This window comes from Anomaloglossus baeobatrachus, chromosome 7 (assembly GCF_048569485.1).
Source record: "Anomaloglossus baeobatrachus isolate aAnoBae1 chromosome 7, aAnoBae1.hap1, whole genome shotgun sequence".
Lineage (NCBI taxonomy): Eukaryota > Metazoa > Chordata > Amphibia > Anura > Aromobatidae > Anomaloglossus > Anomaloglossus baeobatrachus.
In genome coordinates, this window is record NC_134359.1 from 71,075,953 (window position 1) to 71,093,301 (window position 17,349).

Below are 17,349 nucleotides of genomic sequence, written 5' to 3' on the forward strand. Positions count from 1 at the left end.
AAAAAACCCACTATTATTGGAGTAATATCTTGAACACCTATGACCAATTCTCAAATATGTAGGATATAGAAAATTGAGTAAATTACATTTCCCCCCCCCCCCCCCCCATGTTTAGTATGTAGGAAATAAGTTCATTTCAACTGCAATTGGCAGCTAATCTCAAATATAGCATTTCAGAAATGTTGAATATTTAAGAAATATAAAAACCATCAATTATCAAGAAGAATTTCTAAAACTCTAAAGAATTAAGACTATGCACAAACATTTATTGATGATCATTGCGACCTGGAAAGCCACTTGATGACCAGCAAACAGCAGTAGAGTTCTACACTTACCAGTCTCCTGCTTTTATACAAATCTTATGCGCTTTACCCCTCCCTTTTTTATTCATTAGTGAAATGAAAATGGACAAACTCAATCCCTCCCTCCTGAAAGGTGTGACAATGGTAAACCTACCAGACCATGAAGGCTGCCACCTTCTGTTAATGTCCTGCCCCCTCGTCCCTTGTGAGATGGGTTGGCATGAATTCTGACTATTTTTGTACATGCATGACGTAATCAATTTCTACTACGTAAGACTCGGAAACGTGTTTTTTTTTTTTTTTTTTTTTTTGGGCCGACAGTCTAAAATTAGTAGGAGTCATACTATTATCTGTTTACCCCCCCCCAAAATGGCACTGATGGCAATTTAAGGCCTTGTGCAGAGTATTTGGTGAGATTTGTACCTCCAGTATTTGACAAAATCAGAAGTGGAATAATTCAGAAGAACAGTATAATAGAAGCAAGTGGACCAAGGCTGCATCCCCCCCACCCCCCAAAATCTTCCTTCCTGGTTTGGGTTTACAAATGGTGAAGTAAAAAACTCACCAAATACTCCAGTGTGTGCATGAGGCTCAACAGCAGCTTACACAACCTTTCCCTTAAATGCTCACAAATCCTATTAGAAAAAAAATGGAAATTAGACTAAAAAGTACCTTTTTAGTTTGGCAAGTGATCACACAACAAAGATTTTCTCATTTAATGCTAATTATTTTTTAACCATGAAATTAAGTTTGGATTCCTAGTGTTCTAAATTATGGACAACAGGTAAAAAATTATTTGGCCCATTTTAATTAGACAACTTTTGTTTGAATACAGTAATTTTTATTTTACACGCTCAGAAAACAAAATTTACAATGAATTTATTTTTTAATATAAAACAAATTGACATTAACAATCCTGAAGAAATTGCAGAAGAATCCTTTTTTGGATTAGGGAGCGGGCAAGTCTTTGCATCAGTGAAAGTGAAGAAAAGAGCCATCAAGTGGCCTAATTTCTTCTTGTTGCCTCCCTGTAGCAATGTTATCAGGTGTTTTGGGGAATAAATAAGATATGAGGAGGCAAGAATCTTTGCTGTCTCCCATATACAAGCCCTTCAGCGGTCCCCCCCCCCCCCCCCAATTGATTTAGAGTAGGCAATCAAGATCAGATCAGTGGGGTCCATCTTGTAACTACTATCCACCAGAAACAATTTGACTATTTTATGGGAGTAATATCTTATACAGCTATGCCCAATTCTCAAATATGTAGGATATAGAAGTTTGAGTAAATTTACATCCTCACTGCTTAGTATGTAGGAAATAGACTAATTTCAGTCATGTTTAGTAACTAATACTATAATGTGTAATACATTTCCGAAATGTTAAAAATGTACAAACTGAAACTGCAAATACATCAGAATTACCAAACAATTCCTAAAACAACTTAATTTCTAAAAGGATCATTAAAAAAATAAGACCATGAACAAACCTTTACCTCTTCAGAGTTTGTCTGGCAAGCTATTGATTCCATTGAGGGATCTTCATAATAGAAATCCATCTGTATGAGGCAGAAGTCAAATTTGTAGTGAAGTATTAAAGTAATATAGTGTGACAGACAACCAAATTGATTTAGAATGGGCAATCAAGATATTACTCCCATAAAATAGGAGGACAGCCTGATCTGAACAGCTATGCCCAGTTGTCAAATATAGTACAGACAAAGTTTGGACACCTTATCATTCAAAGGATCTTCTTTTTCAGGACTCTGAAAATTGTAGATTCACATTGAAGGCATAAACTATGAATTAACAAATGTGGAATGAAATGCTTAGTGTGAAACAACTGAAAATATGTCTTATATTCTAGGTTCTTCAAAGTAGCCACCTTTTGCTTTGATTACTGCTTTGCACACCCTTGGGCTCACTGACTTCAGCGATTTCCCTTTATTGCTGGCCTGTAATGCCCTTTAAGAAAATACAAGGCACCGCAAGCTCCCCGCAGCCATCCGAAACAAAACTTTGATTTTGCTGCTTTTTTTTAACAAAGACTTTTGCCACAACGTATTAATGTTTCTCTTTTGTGTGCTCTCTCCAATTTTAGTAGGTCAGTTGCAGAAATACAATTATCTTTTTCTGTCTTCATGCACTTCAGATGTTCCCTTCTGTTGAATCTGGTGAGGGGGGGGTGGATCATAAACAAGTCATACATGGTAAAGGAATGAATCAATGCTATACCACTAGACCACATTTCCCAATTGGATGATCTTGTTAAGGTGTAAAATTAAGTATACATCTTTATTGTAATTGACTAATACTTCTGCTTTGTTACATTTTCTAAATTATTCATTACTACTTTTGTAAGATATGTACTCCCTTTCTGGATTAAATATGGATGGAACATATCGATTGGGCATTGGCAAGTTACAATAGTTTTACAATGATGTGCTTACTTAATATTCTTAAACCTTTCATTACATCAGAAAATAGATAATTGATTACCTTTAGATTATTCTTAATGACTGAATTTTTACGAGAGTCTCAAGTTAGTGTGGCAGGCGGGGAAGGACGCCGCTGCGCTCACTAACGCTCGGGTCTGGCGCTGCTGCGATGGCTGCTCCGGTGGCTCGAGCGGTGGGCCGGATCCAGGGACTCGAGCGGCGCTCCTCGCCCGTGAGTGAAAGGGGGTAGTTTGGGGATTTGGCTCGTGACGCAACCCACGGGTTGTGGTGAGGTTGGGCACCACCGCTGCTGGTGACGAGGATCCCGGGAGGGATGGCAGGGAGCAGCTGGGATGGTGTGGTTTTTTTTTTTTTTTTTTTTTTTTTTTTTTTTTTCTTCCGTGGGTAGGGGTTGGTGGTCCCAGGGCCTGGTGAGATGACAGGGAGGCAGGTTGGTTGGGCGCAGGGTCGCTTGGACTGTGCAGCGTGTTGCCGGATGGCACGGTAGTACTCACTCAGCCACAAAGGTACGTAAAGTCTCTGGTAAACCAAACGGCTGGATGGACGGGTCCCACAGCCGGCTGCTGTGGCTTCTCCTGGACGGTTAGTGGTGTATGCCTTTCCCTGCACCTTTGTGTATGTTCGGTCCCGATGAATTCCCACCGGTAACCCGCTCCCCAGCATGTGTGTGTGCCGGAGGAGCTCTGTTGCCCGCAGGCTTTGGCCCTTGGAACTCTAGCTGTGGCGGTAGCTGTATTTCCTTCTGTTGGTTGGACGGTTGCCTTCAATCGGGTCTTGGCTGTTAGGAAACCCCTGGGGTTCCGGTCACTGATGGATTTGACCACTAATGGCGACTCCAAGCCTGGTCTGGGTTCGTAGGCCCTGCCTGTGTGTGCTGGCTTCACTTCGCTCGCCGGTTCGGTACCGGCGGGCCACCGCCCGTCCCTGGTCCTACAGTTCTGCGTTGATCTGCCTCTCCTGCAGACGGCCACCACCGTCTGCCAATCTTGCTCTTGGTGCCCGGGCCACACACCCGGACACTGTCAGTTTGCTCCTCCACTTCTACTTCACTCCTTTCTCCTTCACTTCCCTAACTGATCTGACTTCCTTTTTTCGTCTCTAGGACTGTGAACTCCTCGACGGGTGGGGACACCCGCCTGGCTCCAACCCACCTGGTGTGGACATCAGCCCCTGGAGGGAGGCAACAAGGATTTTGTGTCTGGCTGATGTGCCTGTCTCAGGGTGGGGGTGTATGTTGTAGTACCTGTGACGACCTGGCTAGTCCAGGGCGCCACATTAGTCCTTTACCTTTTCTAGAACAGTCATGGTTGCTTACTTGCAGACTTGCATTCACATAAAGGTCTAATCTGTCATAAGCTTATATTCTGATAGATTCAGAGGGTAAAGTGGGTGCATTTCCCACAGCTTTATCCTCCTTTTATAGAGGTGATCCAATAATGTTACAGTTGGGAAAGTCTAAATTACTAAAATAACGTTCAATTATCTAAACATCTGCAAATGTAACTTTATTATTTCAAACTTTAGCTATTGGTTTTTAAAAATTTTTTAAATACTGAATGAGTTACACATTTTTGTTAAAATATAAATTGGCTTTTCAGAGTCACTTTTATGTATCCATAGATCTGCAAGGAAACTAATATAGAATTCAGAAATTTGTTAAATATATAAGTAAATTTAATCACTTGGTCCTTGGTTGTTTCTAATTTGGTGTTCATCACTGCACAAGCTCTGTAACAACAAATACTAGTTTGCTGGTATTAGAAGTCCCTCATCTTGTTCTTTTTATATTGAGGCTAACACCCCCACCTTTCTCTAATTTACACATGCAGTTTGATTAGCTCACATATCACTGCTACAACATTGCATTTCTTTTCAGAGTAAATCCGCCAAACTGATGGTTGGTTAGTAGGGGAAAAAGGAAAAAATGCTGTTCATCAAACTGTTCATGCTTATCTTATTTTACTAATGGGCATTGAAAATATCACAAATTAAGTGAAAATAATCAAATGGTATATTTTATACATGTAAATGATAAAGGGGAAAAAAACTACCAGCAAATGAAAAAACAGAACTGGGTAAGTGTAAATACTGTGTATAATACAAATATTATATATTTAGAGTTTATATCCACTGCTGTGTACACTTATTTCAAAACTTAAAAAAAAAAAAACCCTTTTAAAAACCTTCAACAAAAACCACACACTCACTCACACTATATCTGTGCATCTGCAGCGGGACTGCCCTGATGGCAGCCCTGACCGGACCTCCACTCAGCCCATTACCCCGCCTTAGTAGGCCAGCTAATAACTGTATGCAGAATTCATTAAAGCAGGACACAAGTTTGAAGCAAAAGAACATTTTTATTACAATCAAATATTTAAATAATAAACACAACGTCATAATCGGTACACTAAATAAAACAGCAATCGTACTACAATTGTTGGTGATGAGTCAGTCTGCATATTGTTGCCTGGGGGAGTAAAAACTTGTGGAGAGGCAATATGGGATACTGTGGGGGGCCCAAGCTGCAGGTTTTGTGGAGGCTCAAGCCTCCTCGGTGTGCTGTATTGCTCTTGTGACCATGAATAGTGTTGACATGGATCACGCTCGAACACAGCAGACGAGTCAGTCAATTTCCCCGCTGCAGCTTTTAGTAACTCTAGCATGACCCTTTCCGAATGCATTCTTTGGGTTTTATCCAGCTTACGCAGTCTTTCATCCATAAACTGAGCAAAGCCGCAAATGGTGGGTTTGTTACACTGATTCAAAATATTCTGTGCCAAAGCGAGGAGATCTAGTGAAGGCGAGGGGGTGGCCTTTCTTTTCCGACCTAATGAGTCACCAAGGTAGAATTGAAGATGCAGCTTCTTCACCAGTCTCCTCACTATTGTCCGTCCTGGCGATGTCATCACTGCCACATGTTTGTGTGGACAAAGCTTCGAAAAATCCTAAAGCAAAACCTAAATATCATGAGCAGCAGTCACATGGGTAGCAAATTAGGTACTTAAATCTCCAACAGGGGGGTCAGGCCAGATCTGACTCTTCTTCCTGGGTTAATGTCGTCATGCATGACATTGGGCAAGGTACTTCTTGGTCTCGTGTGAAGCCAACAAGTTGTAGTACCATAACTTGGGCGCATAAACCTGTTATGGCACCAGACTTGCTGGACTTCTCGACTAGAGATGAGCCACCTCCCTAGTGTTCGAGTTCGGTTCCTCGAACGGCGGGTGTGTTCAGCGAACGTTCGACAAACTCCTTCGAACCGCATTGAAAACAATGGCACACAAACACTTTTTTAAGGTGTAGAAAAGGTGATAAACAACTCATACACCACAAACACATAGAAAAGTGATAAGTACATATACTCATGCTGAAACAAAAGAGCTGGACGAGTAATAGGAGAAGACACAGCAATAGGCATGTCATGCCCTTCTAAAATCTAAAACACAGCAAAGGGGACTCCAACCAGAGTCTCTTTTTTTTTTTTTTTTTTTTTTTTTTTTTTGGCATCAATTGTCCCACAGTTGCAAACATGACATGTAGATTTGCATGAAGCACAATCAAAAATCCACAAGCCTTTACACTCCCCAGGATGACACAGGGGTAGTAAAGTCCTTGCAGATCCATGACTTGTTCATCTTGATGAACATTAGCCTGTCCACATTGTCATTGGACAAATGCTCATCTGTCAGCACACACCCAGCAGCACTGAAGACACATTCCGAGAGAACGCTGGCTATGGGACACTACAAGATCTCCAAGGTTTAAGTGGCGAGCTCAAGCCATTTTTCCATATTGGAAGCTCAAAATGAGCAAGGTTCCAGTTGCACAGGCATGGCATTGATATTCACTTGGAGATACTCCTGTATCATCCTCTCCAGGTGTTGATTATGTGTCAGACTTTGAGTGATTCACTACTAACATTTAAGCAGAGCCTGGACGCCTTTCTTGAAAAATTTAATATTACCAGTTATGTATATTAGATTTTATGACAGGGTATTGATCCAGGGAACTAGTCTGATTGCCGGATGTGAAGTCAGGATGGAAATGTTTTTCCCCACTGGAACTTGTTCGCCACATTGGGGTTTTTTTGCTTTCCTCTGGATCAACATGTTAGGCTACAGGTTGAACTAGATGGACTTAGAGTCTCCCTTCAACCTTAAAAACTATGATACTATGACTTCTTGTGTCTTGTGGCCTTGCAAAGGATGGTCTAAAAAAATTCATGAAACTATTCCATAAAATTGCTGTTACCACCAGATACAGTGTTGCTGGTATGGTTTGAGTGATGACTCAACAGTCCCATGGTTGGCAAGTTAGAACTGAGATTCACTCTGTGCACCACTGGTGTTTAGTGGAAAAGCCAAGCTGATTGCGTAACAGCTTCTGCTGATACTCCTGCATACGTGCGTCCCTCTCTATGGCAGGAATTATTTCGCCAAATTTGGACTTGTACCAGGGATCTAATAGTGTGGCAACCCAGTAGTCAGCATTACTTCGAATTCTGACAATCCGAGGATCATGTTGTAGGTAGTGCAGCAAGAAGGCGCTCATGTGTTGTGCGCATCCAGGAGGACAAAGTCCTTGCTGTGTTGGTGGCGGTGAGGTGAGAATCATGCTTCCTTCCTCTGCCCTCTATGCCCCCCCCCCCAAAAAACCAACCTCTCACAACAGAAATGTGGTCAAGGTCTCCCTCATCTGCTGAGTATTCCATGCCCATCACCAGTTTGTCAATTTCTTCCTGGTCTCCTGCACCTTCCTCAACAGTTTGGCTGCTACCATGTGCCCTTGTTAATCCCTCTCCCCCACCACCCCATGCCTGCCGCCTTGGTGCTGCTGTCTGGACCTTGTAGATCTTGGTATCCCTTCCGCATATGAATCCTTCTGTACTTCCTCCCCTTCCTCTTGTCCCACCCCCTGACTCCGAATAGTGTTTAGCGTGTGCTCCAGCATGTTAATGACTGGAATTGTCATGCTGATATTAGCATTGTCAGTGCTAAACATCTTCGTCACAACTGTGCAGAAGGGTGCATAGGTCCTTGATCGGAGACCACTCCAGCAGCGTGATCTGCCCCACCTCTGGATCTCATTGACCCAGGCTATACATCATAACGTATTGCACCAGGGCTTGGTGGTGCTGCCGCCACAGTCGCTGCAATATGTGGAGAGTCTAATTCCAGCGTGTCGGGACATGGCATTTCAGGCGGTGAATTGGCAGGCCGAAAGACTTCTGGAACAATGCAAGTCATTCAGCTGTGGCGTGTGAACGGTGAAGTAAGCAAATAGGCTTCTGCACAGGGCAGTCACTATCTAGACCAGGTTAGTGTTAAAAATTGCTGGAAAACAAGGTTCAACACGTGAGCCATACAAGGCACGTGTGTCACATTGCCCGGGTGAAGGTCCGCACCCAGGTTTGCAGAATGGTTGCACACGGCCTTCCCTGGCTGCAGGTTGAGTGGAGACCACCATTGATGAAACTTGGTCTCCAGAGCTGACCACAACTGGTCAGCTGTGTGACTCACATTTTTCAGACCTTTAAACGTAAAAACCAGCTGATGCCATTGAGCTCTGCTTCCAGCATAGTAAGGAGGTGTGCGGGATTCCTTCTGTGCAGTTACAACGCAGGTGGCCGGATCTGACAGGCTTTGGGCGGAGGTGGAGGACCCAGATGAGGCTGAGGCAGAAGCAGTGGAGGAACTTCTTCATACAGAGGATTGATGCACAACTCGTGGTGACAGCAAGACTTGTACAGCAGACCCTTCTCCATCTCTCATCATAGTTACCCAGTACCCAGTCAGTGACATGGAACGCCCCTGTCCATGCTTACTGGTCAAAGTATCTGTGGTGAAATGCACCCTGTCAGTTTCTCAAGGAAGCGGTGATGTGTGCGACATGCTGGTGTAGCGCAGGCACACCTTTCTTGGAGACGTAGTGGCGACTGGGCATCTGGTACTGGGGCACTGCGACTGACATAAGGTCTCAAATCCTGTGTCCACCAGTTGGAAAGGCAGAATTTCTGTAGCCAACAACTTGCAGATGGTGAAAGTCAACCTCTTAGTTTTTGTCATGGCTAGGAGGAAATGGTCTTTTACTTGTCCACATCTGAGGGACTGAGGGCTGGCTGCTGTGCTGAGATGGCATGGAGTAGGGTGTCCCTGGAAAACTGCTGGTCTGTGAGGAAAGTGCAGGCGGAGACATAAAGTTGCCTTCATCCAAAGGTGGTGCTCTCGATGTCTGAGAGCTCATCACCAGCAGCTATTTCCACTTCCAAATCAACTGACGACCTGCCAATCACACTGCCTGTTGTGGGTAAAGAGGCGGAAGGTCTGCATCCAAAAGCATGTGTGACTGCTGTCCCCACAGTCAGAGGATGAAGTGCACATGGATGCACTTGAAGGGGTAGATGGTTGGCCCGCTCCACTGGCCCGCATTGTAGCAGTGATCTTTTCACTGTTACTTCTGCTTCATATCCATGTGACTGTTCATGGACGAAGTACTGAAACTGAGTTTTTGGCCTCTACTTGGATATTGGTGACAAATCTTACAGATGACATGAGTTGGGTGATCCTTTGTGATGTCAAAGGACCAGGCAAGGCATAGAGCTCATGCGACCTGCAGAGCCACCCCGACTTGTGCTCAGAGGTAGAGTTGTGGCTGAGGATGCATTGTTGACGTGCTTCCAGTACTCCATCTATTTCCAGGAAGGTGCAACCTAACCTCGTCAGTAGCATCCTCCTCCACCTTCTCTGCTGACCTCGACTGCCTGACTGTGGATTGACAGTAAGGGTGATGAGGTTATAGATCCCACTGTGTTTGCACTCACCTCATCCTCAGAGCCAACCTCTTCGTGCCCTGACTGAATAGTTAAGTTGTCATTCCAATCAGGTATCCGAGTCTCATCGTCATCAGCATGTTCCTCATTGTCTCCTCCAAGAGGAGTTAGTTTGTGAATGAGGGTCTACATTATGCTCAGAACCTTCATCTGGGCTTGGATTCGACTCTCAAAGCTTCTGGGCATCAGTGCAAATTACTTCCTTGTCTGGACTCACTGCTGCTTTGGAGCCGTTTCTCTGATTCTCAGGCTATCATGTGACTGAACAGCTCTGCAGACTCACACATCTCTTACTCCATACTCTGAGAGCTGGTAGAAAGCAAGTTTGATTGGGGTGACAACTCAGAGGACTGGGGTCTTTGGGATGTTGAGGTGGAGGAGAGGCTACTTGATGGAGCACTTGAGATTTATTCAAGCATCTGTTTTTGTGCCTAATCTACCTTTTTTGGTAGCAGTGCTTCTTTCCATAGCAAAGGGCTCATATCAGATTGTCCAAAGAAAGTAGTAGACATTTTACTTTGGCTGGAAGATGGTCTTTCTTCAGCAGATGTTACTGTTGCTTTACCACCTACCCCACGGACACAAATTATATATATTCCTTGGGGCATAGTATCATTGTCTGGGAAGGTCAATGACGTTCCCCTGCTGACAAAGCTACACCACCTCTGCATTCTACACCACCTCTCCATTTCTGCTACGCAATTTTAACTGCAAACAGTGTCAAATTTGTTCACAAGCAAAATGAGTGGCAAAAGGCCAGATGCTGTTGGAAATGGGGGGAAAAAATAAGAATAATAATTTCCCCCTTTCCAACAGAATCTGGCCTTTTGCCACTCATTTTCACACCCGCTGCACTGAGATAATGGTGGCAATGGGGAAAATGGCTGGGTCTTGTAGGCAAGGACATGTAACATGCACAGCCAATAAAACATGCCCTTGCTTGTCTGTCAAAAATCCACTTTGCTGTCTGTGTCTGACAACCTGGCCGGCCTCACTTTACGCGCAGTTAGGGAAAAAAAATGTCGATCGCCATTCTTTCAGCACTCAGCAGCACTCATCTGTCCCCTCTGCACATTATACGCTGAATTTTGATATCATTAGTAAGTGACTGACAGTATTACAGTGAGAAGCCAGCTAGTAACTAGCTAAACTTTTGGTGATCAAACCGTTATCGAACGGTACCTCGAACATGATGCAAATCGTTCGTTGAATGACTCGATCAACGCCCAAAACCACTCTAATTTGAAATTGGCGAACGGTTCGCTTCGAACACCGCTCATCTCTATTCTCGACCTTATTGGGTTCTTGTTTTGTACACTGTACATAGGCCTCGACTTTTTCTTGACTACTTTCTCATCTACCGTCTCAGTCGGATTGTGCTGCCTGAAGAGGGCAACTAGTTGCGGATAGGCCTCCTTATATGAATATTTTATTTTTTTTTGTTCTTGTATCTATTGCTGTAGTCAGCTGATTTGATTTTCCACAGGCACGACAGAGATCGATACAATTCAATCACTTCCCTAAAGAAATCATCGCTATTGGAAGACATCATCTGAAAAAAAAAAAGCAAAATACTATAATACAGCCCCTATGTACAAGAATATATCTACTATACAAATATTAATACTGCCCTCTGTAGTATACAACAAATTTGAGACACCAAACAATACCTACCTGGAAATCACAAGGTTTAGGAAGATCCACAAAGAATAGCGCACTAGCAACTCAGACGGGGATGCTGAAGCTAACCGCATGGTTTATGGGTCATGACTGATGGATTAGTGAATTGCGCTCCTGGTAACCTAATAAATAAGACACCACACACTGCGTGACATGGATTAAAATTTTGGCCACAGCAGCCCTTTATTTTATAAGAAAAAACATCAACAATAAAAAACAAGATTATCGGCCCAGAGATGTGGTTGTTATAAGTCCCAGCCCCATATCCCCCTCCACCGTGTACACCTAGCTCAAGGGGGAATCTGGGTATACCCCTTGATCATTTTCCTTGTGTCCGCTGAGCTCCTCCCCAGGGACCCATCTATTCCACTGTCCACTGAGCTCCTCCCCAAGGACCCATATTCCACTGTCCGCTGAGCTCTGGCCCAGGGACCCCATTAAAAACCTAATTCTCCAACCAACAAAGAGGGGGTTTAAACAACCACATCCCGCCAAGACTCACTCTTGTGACACCTTACAAGAGTGAGTTCCTCTACAACTTAATGGCTCGTTCTACTCCTTGTATTCCCAACATCCATATATCAATGCCAATGTCATTAAGATGTACCTTATCTCTCCAAAAATGTTCCTTTGTATTTTCAAGCATCTGGTGACGTATGGCCACCCTTCCATTTTCCAACACAAATTTTGTTATTTTTTTATTAACCTTTATCCTTGTGATGCGAGCCACTGATCGCGCTGTTCTCCACATTTGTCTAGCTACTATATCCGACCAGACCACCACTGTTTCTGGGTAAGACCTCCATAAATTCAACATATCGAGCTTTATGTTCCTAACTAAATGTCTTGATGTTCTTATTGCTAAATCATTACCACCTAAATGGATAAGTAAGACATCCGGGGGGCGGTAGAACTCCACATGATACTGGATTTCTTTTAACAGCTGATGCCACTGCATTCCCCTCTTTCCTATCCATGTCACCCGTGCCAAGGAACTGGGCAACCCCAACTGTTTGCCATTAGGCCTGACTGCTGCACGTAAGGCCCCCCAAAAAACAAATGAATGTCCCATGATCCAAACCAGGCATTGCTGTTCAGCTAAAAAAAAAAACACAATTATCACACAATTATCTAAATGAAGACACAACTACTATAAGATTACCAAAATGTACATATAAATATGTAAACATGTAAATATACATGTACGCCATTTATAATAAATGCAATCTAATGTAACTCTTAAATCTGCTCGATTCCCATCTCCCGATTTTTTTTAACTATGTCCGGCCCTAAGCCCCATCTAGCAGCTTCTGTTGCTGCTCCTATCCTAAATGAGTGTGAAGTGAATGCATTTGGAGACTCTCTCAATATTGTCAGGCATTTTTTAAGAACTGCTGTGAATTGAAATTGTGACAGACTTACAATCCTCATGAATTAGTAATGAACCTTGGATATTTGGCCTTCTTGAGACATAGTTTCTAAAACAGATGACCGGGCAGGCCTTGGAACCGCTTAAAGGAAACTATGTGATCCATTTTCCTTTACCCTGTTGATCAGTTTTTGACTTTGCCAGAAAACATTCCAATCTGTCTGTGTACTGATGCACGTCCTCGGCTTGTAGACCCCCACTTCTGGTGGAGCTACTCGACACTAACTCGCTGATTCTAAAAGCTCAAAAAAGGCCAGTGTGAATGCACAACTAAAGAGTAACACTTCAAACAGACTGCTACAGACTTGGCCTAGTACACTTAGTATCTGCTGCAATAACTGGAAAGAAATCTGATGCCGTTTATCTCTGGTCTTCTTACAACTTTTCCTGTAACCCTTTAGGGCCTGCTTAACTAAAAAATGCTTTGTGTAATCAGTGACGTCGTGCAACTTAAACCAAAAGGCTAATCCTGACATTTTACTATTAATACTGGACAATGAAGTACCGTCCACAAAGGCCCTGCTAATGTAAAATAACAACAAGGAAACATTGTCATGTAACCTGGCATCATGTCCCACTAGAGCACACAAGTCTTCCCATTCCCTCCATGCTGACTGGTACCTCTGCCATGTGCTTACACCTACAGACTGTTCTATCAGAGCGTATGCGGTGTCACTGGCAGTGACCACAGAAAATCCGGACACTTAACTTGCCTTGTACCTCTGCCATCGGGGCTAACGAACGGAATCTGTCCCACTGAAAACGAGACAGAGCATCAGCCACAGAATTACACACACCGGGGACATGCACAGCTGTAATCTGACAATTTGACTTTAAACAGCGCAGCACTACATGACGCAGCAAAGTAACAGGCAGGGAAGACGCTGATTGTTTGTTGATGACTTCTACAACTCCCAAGTTATCACAATGAAATCTCACTTTTCGGTTTTGGAAAATATTGCACCAAATTTCACAAGCAACCACTATGGGGAACAATTCAAGGAGTACTAAGTTTCGTGTTAACCCATTGTTTCTCCAACTCTCTGGCCACCTATCTGCACACCACTGTCTAGAACAATATGCACCAAAACCAGTTGACCCCGCTGCATCAGTGTGGATGTCTAGATCAAAATTTGAAACCGGTGGTCTGAACCACAATGACCTCCCATTAAACTCCATTAAGAACTGTTCCCATACCGCCAGATCGTCCTTTAATGTTCTAGCCAGCCGCACAAAGTGATGTGGAAAGGTTATGCCTGAGGTAGCTGCAGCTAGGCGCCTACAAAAAACTCTACCCATTGTAATAATGCGACTAGCAAAGTTCATTTTTCCTAACAGCGATTGTAGATCCTTAAATCTGATCTTACGGTGAGATCTAGCTTCTCTGACTGCCTCCAGCAGATCACTGACCTTGTCATCCGGTAATCTGCACTCCATGGCCTCACTGTCAATCAAAATTCCTAAAAACTTGATAAGTGTAGACGGGCCTTCTGTTTTATCTGATGCTAACTGTACTCCGAAACGCTTAAAAACCGACAATCGCTGACAATAATGAAGCACAAACAAATGACTTTGGTGGACCAATACATAGGAAATCATCTAGATAATGAAGGACTGAACGCACGCCGGCTTCCTTTATTACCCACTCCAAAAATGTGCTAAATGATTCAAACAAGGAGCATGAGATGGAGCAGCCCATCGGCAAACACAAGTCTACATAAAACATTCCCTGCCACTGACAACCCAAGAGATGAAAGCTTTCTGGATGGACTGGTAGGAGTCTAAAAGCAGCTTCCATGTCTGTTTTTGCCATTAAAGCTCCTCTGCTGTACTTCTGTACCCATGCAATCGCTGTATCAAATGAAGTATACGAGACTGTGCAAAGTTCCTGATCGATTCCATCATTAACTGAGCTTCCATGAGGGAAGGACAGATAATGGATCAGCCTTAACTTATTGGGTTCTTTCTTTGGGACCACCCCCAATGGAGAAACCCTTAAGTTTTCTATTGGCATTTTGGTGAATGGGCCTGCCATGCGGCCCATGTCAATTTCTTTGTTCATTTTTGTGGAGACAATGTGAGAATATGTATAAGCTGAAGCAAGGTTACGAGAACAGGTTAATGGGCCTGAAGTAGATGGGATCTTAAAACCTTCTGAGAAACCCTCCCCCAGCAATTGTGCTGCTTTTCTATCTGGGTACCTGCTTAGCCCACCATCTCCCCGAGTCTAATTGGGGTTTCCCCCTTTTTGGTTAATCTCTGCTGTTGGGGTTTTATTTCGTTTAAAGCATTTTGATAGGCTATGGTTTCCACTACAGAAGGTGCATTCATGTTTGTACCTGCATGTGTTTCTGAATCTGCACTGGCTATCATTGAACTGCCAGCAGCAACCTTTTCGGTTTGCTGCCGACAATCCGATTGCTGGTGATCTGCCGACATAGCCCTGAAAGGGCTGATTAACCCCACGTGGCGCTGTCATGAGACTCATCCATAAACCAATATCTTTGTGATCCCAACGAATCCCTTGGCGACCAGCCTTTCGTTGGCGAAACTGCTCATCATAGCACAGCCATGCTAAACCTCCATACACACGGTGCGCCTCCCCGATAGAATCCATGTAACAAAATAAGGCAGAGCAATGTTCAGGAGTTTTTTGGCCTATTACACTTGCTAATATGGCAAAGGCTTGTAACCAATTGGCAAATGTTTGGGGGATGAGACAATACCGTCTTTCTTGTTCCTCTTTTTCTCTCATCAAACCTTACTCTATCCAAGTTATATTTTTCTACGGGCAATAATGAAAATATTTCCACATATTCGTCGGCCCAAATCTTCTCCCTAACCTCCTGTTTCAAATGAATTCCTAGAGGACCCTCAAAACATACATATAATTCTCCTTTTGCGGAATCAGATAATGTAACCCCTTGTGAAATTACTGCGTCCTCCTGTGTCTCTGGGTCAGCACACGACTGACCTACCACCTCTGATGTCCGGCGACCATTTCCACACCATGCAGCAATAGGAGAAGAAGTTATGGGTAAGCTAGACTGACTCAAAGCCTCCTTAACCCCTGACACTAATTGTTGTACTACTGAATTAAGATCCCATCCTACATTGCCTGGAACTGCACCCCCAACTGCGCCCATTGCACTTATTACAGGTGTTGTTACACTAGATATAGGACAAGAAAAAGTGGTCTCACCATTACCTGGCTGCGTCCTAGGTTGACCAGCCGTCCGTGATGTAATAGTTATAGTCTCTACAGCCCCTTCATTATTTAAGTGCTGCGTGCTGCTGCCCTCTAGTGGGGAGTCGTTATCTGTGTCAGTCATTGTTTGGAATCTCTGCTGAGTCTTGTAGCTGTAGATTTATTGCCTGACTCAAATCCTGAGCCGGCCGATGAAGTCTGTCTGGTTAAAGAAGTTTTGCGCAGTTGTCTTTTTGGATTCCTACCACTCCTCGTGTAATGTGAACCCGGATCCAGAAAAGTTGTGTCCTAAGCCCATCCCCCCCGTGTTGGTTCAGTTCCTGGGGTGAGGCCGTATGATGTCCTCTAGAATGATGCAAAGATTGTTGAGGAAGTTCTAAGGATTCATCGTGGGCTGTCGTCACGTCAGTTGTAGCTTGTTTGGCTGCTTCTCTGGCTGGCACATCAGTAGAGCTGGACTTTCTCCTTGGACTTCTTGGTGTCTCTCTGGTTAGATGGTCTCTCTTTTCTCTGTACCTTGTTCTTCTGGTACTGTAGTTTCCTTCCTGGTTTGTAAGCAGGATCAGAGGCCGTGCTGCGCTTTGCTCTTTTCCTAGAAGTAACAGAAGGACTTATGATCCTATTGTGAGTCCTATTGGCCATTTCAGAAGTTAGTCTCTCAGGAGGCCTGGATCTTCTTAAAGTTTGATCTTCAGAAGGGACAGATGCTGTATCCCGGGCACTCTTCAGCAATTCGTCTAGCTGGGCCTGAATCCATTCGGGCCTACAAGTCAAAGCCGCAGCCTGAACGCTCCTCAGCAAGGCATCCATACTGCTGGTTCAGTCTTTGAGTCCAGGAAAAAGGAATGACACCTTAACATGGGACCTATTTCTTATATGACCCCTGCTCCCCATCTCTCCTCCTGCTCGCTGACCCCCACCACATTCCTTAGGTAAAAACCCCATCCCTTACTCCTTAACCCTTTCCTGGATCTATCACTGCCTCAGTCATGAACGTTACGGCTATCTGCCTTCAGTCTGCTGGAACAAAATAAAGTGCTACTGCCTTGCCCTTTTGTATTACAAGGTCACCCAATCCGATAATGACAGCGCAGCAGTAGTGGCCACCAATCAGAGCAAAGGGGCATGGAAAAGGCTACGTAAAGGCACCCCCTAGGTGTAAGCACCACACCTCTATCAAGGTCTGAGTCATCAGAATAGCTGCTGCGACAGGGTCCCAACAACCGCCGAGGTTGTTATACTGATCGCCGTATCGTCACTGCGTCGTTAATTAGATCTGCTTGTTTAAAAGCTTACTAGTGACATGTAGCGACGTATCAGTGATCTTGACCTGGACGTATTGTTGGATCGCTGGTACTCGCTATATGTGATGGGACTCTTTTGTTCTAAACGAGTGTTTACCCCCCCCCCTCCACCCTCCCCAAAAAAATTCACTGATAAGAG